We start from the raw sequence: 2,763 nt of genomic DNA, 5'->3' as shown, positions 1-2,763 counted from the left end.
AATGGCATGCTGGTATGGACTGGTGTGTCATATGGGTGGAATTGACCTATAATGCTCAGGATTGTCTGAGGAAATTCCCAACACATTGGGATGAATGGTGGGAGTATTATGGGTTGTCCTCAAAATTGGATCTTTGCCTTTAAATGAGGTGCGAATTGTGGTGGGCGGTGGGTGGGAGAAGGGGGGAACTGAGACTGAATATGAAGAGCTTCATGTGATTCCTAATGCTAAGAAAAACTAATTTCAGAAAACCGTTGGGGTGATGTTTTAATATTTTCATTATGTTCTAATTTTAGATGCTTTATTTAATTAAAAGTCATGATTAATGTCCCTTTTCTGATAAAAATAGGCCAATCAGAACATTGCTTGCTATGCAGAAATATGGCAGACTATTTAATAAAATTGTCGACTCTCTGTTTCAAAGCAACTAATTCAAAGTTAAATATATGCTTCTGTCTTTTTTACAGTTCAAAATCTGGATTGTTACCATGGAAGATTTTCATCCAGATGGGCATGTGTGTGCTCTCACTTTTGAAATGTAAAAGGGTGAGGAGAAAACTAGAAGGGGAAGCATGTTTTCTTTCCTATCTATGATCTGCACGGACATTTCAATTTAGGAACATCGCATGCAATACGTTATGGAAGGTTTGAATCACACTTCAGTGACTGAATTTATCCTTTTGGGAATTGCCAATGATCCTGAGCTGCAAGTGTTACTCTTTTTTGTCTTCACCTTGGTTTATATTCTAACCCTGCTGGGTAATTCTGTTATGTGTGCATTGATAGTGGTTTATTCTAACCTCCACACGCCCATGTATTTTTTCCTCTGTAATCTTTCCTGCAATGATCTCTTTTATTCCACATTAATTACACCTAATATGCTAGTAAACTTATTGTCTGTTCAAAAGACTACAGCCTTTTTGTGCTTGTGTTTTTCAGCTCTTCTGTTTCACAGTGTGTGGGATTTCTGAGATGGTCCTGTTGGGAGTAATGGCCTATGATCGATATGTCGCCATTAGTAAACCATTACTTTATCGAGTTATAATTAAACTTGTGTTCACCTTGTAGTTTGCCCATATCTTTGGAGTCTACTTAATGCAGTAGGGGAAACCACCCTTACCTTTAGTCTTTATTTCTGTAGCTCTAATGTACTTGATCACTTTTTCTGTGATTTCTCACCACTCCTGAAACTGTCCTGCACAGACACCTCCACTAATGAGGTGGTAATTTTTGTGTTTACGTCTTGTGTTGGTATTGCATCATGTGGAATAATTGCTACCTCTTACTGCTCTATCATCTCTACAATCCTAAGGATTCAATCTGTGAAAGGACGATTTAAGGCATTTTCGACATGTGCCTCTCACTCTACCCTTGTCACTTTGGGGCATATTATCAAGGGGGTTTATCTCCGCTTTTTTGGCTTTAAAAGCCAAGAAAGCGGAGATAAAATTATCTCCCTATTACCTAGCTGTCGCTAACACCAGTTAGCGACAGCTAGTAGGAGATAGCGACCATCTTGGGCCCCACTTTGCATGTCAGTGATATTTATCACTAATGACATGCAAAGTGGGCGTGCCAAGATGTTAGCGACTGGAAACAGTCGCTAACATCGCTATCTCCTATTACCAACTTTTGGAGATATTCGCGCTAAGCGCGAATATCTCCAAAAGCTAACACCTGCCCCTGAGCAGTTCTTAGCCATATTATCCAATGGGAGGTGGATAACATGGCTAAGAGCATTAGCTTGGTAATGCATGAATATCGCTGACTTTTCAGCGATATTCATGCATTGCGGCCGTTTTTTATCGCATTTGCGATAAACCTTGGTAATACCAAGGTTTATCTGCTGTAAAAATCGCCGCAGCTTAGCGGTAAACTTTTCTCTCTAACCAAGCAATAGCGATAATTATCGCTTTTGCTTGGTAATATGCCCCTTTGTTTTTTGGAACTATTTTCATCATTTATCTACAACCGCAAACCGGCTCTTCACTGACTCAGAATAAAGTGCTGTCCTTGTTTTACACAGTTGTGATACCTATGTTAAACCCAATGATCTACAGCCTTAGAAATCATGACGTGAAAAGAGCCTTGAAAAAATTAGTCCATTATTAGGCAAACGGTTTTGTCATTCTACTGATGTATTTCACACCATTAATAATCACCGACTCCTGCAGGCACTGGAAGCCTGCATGTGCTTTGGCTTGTTCTTGACTGATTGTAAACAACGGTTTACCTTATGGATCGGTGCATCTAAGATTACTCTTAATTTCTGTGTGGTTGCAAAGCATTTAATCGTGGCTCCTGTGTTGTGACTATTCATACAACCTTTCTGATGTGAAAGGCAGGACTGGCTATTTATCAATGTATGAATGCCACAGAATTTGCTAGGGAAGAACTAAGATTGGATGTATGCTAACTTCTTTAAATAGAACCTAGAAAAAAACTGAATATGTGCTGTTTGAGGTGAAATCTACTCCAAAGTCAAACAGAAGTGGCTTCTCGAACTTGTGACAAATGTGGTGAACTTTCTTGGCATTAGTGCAACAGACATCTATCTATTGCTTTTAACACCTTTGCTGCGGCGGCAATTCCGCCGCAGCGCTAGGGGGGAGGGGGCCGTGCGGCGCTCACATGCTCGTGACGGAACCGCGGCCCCCCTACCCCCTAGCGCTGCGGCGAAATTGCCACCGAAGCGAAGGTGTTAAAAGCAATAGATAGATGTCTGTTGCACTAATGCCAAGAAATTTCACCACATTTGTCACA

At 40.6% G+C, this 2,763-nt stretch overlaps 1 pseudogene; it reads left to right on the top strand.

Annotated features, from left to right (window-relative positions):
- The first annotated feature begins 638 nt into the window (after positions 1-638).
- On the top strand, positions 639-2,112 carry LOC144761749 (olfactory receptor 5AR1-like; annotated as a pseudogene).
- Positions 2,113-2,763: the final 651 nt, after the last annotated feature.

Source organism: Lissotriton helveticus, chromosome 1_1, assembly GCF_964261635.1.
Source record: "Lissotriton helveticus chromosome 1_1, aLisHel1.1, whole genome shotgun sequence".
In the NCBI taxonomy this organism is placed as follows: Eukaryota; Metazoa; Chordata; class Amphibia; order Caudata; family Salamandridae; genus Lissotriton; species Lissotriton helveticus.
This window is presented reverse-complemented; position numbering and strand designations above follow the sequence as displayed.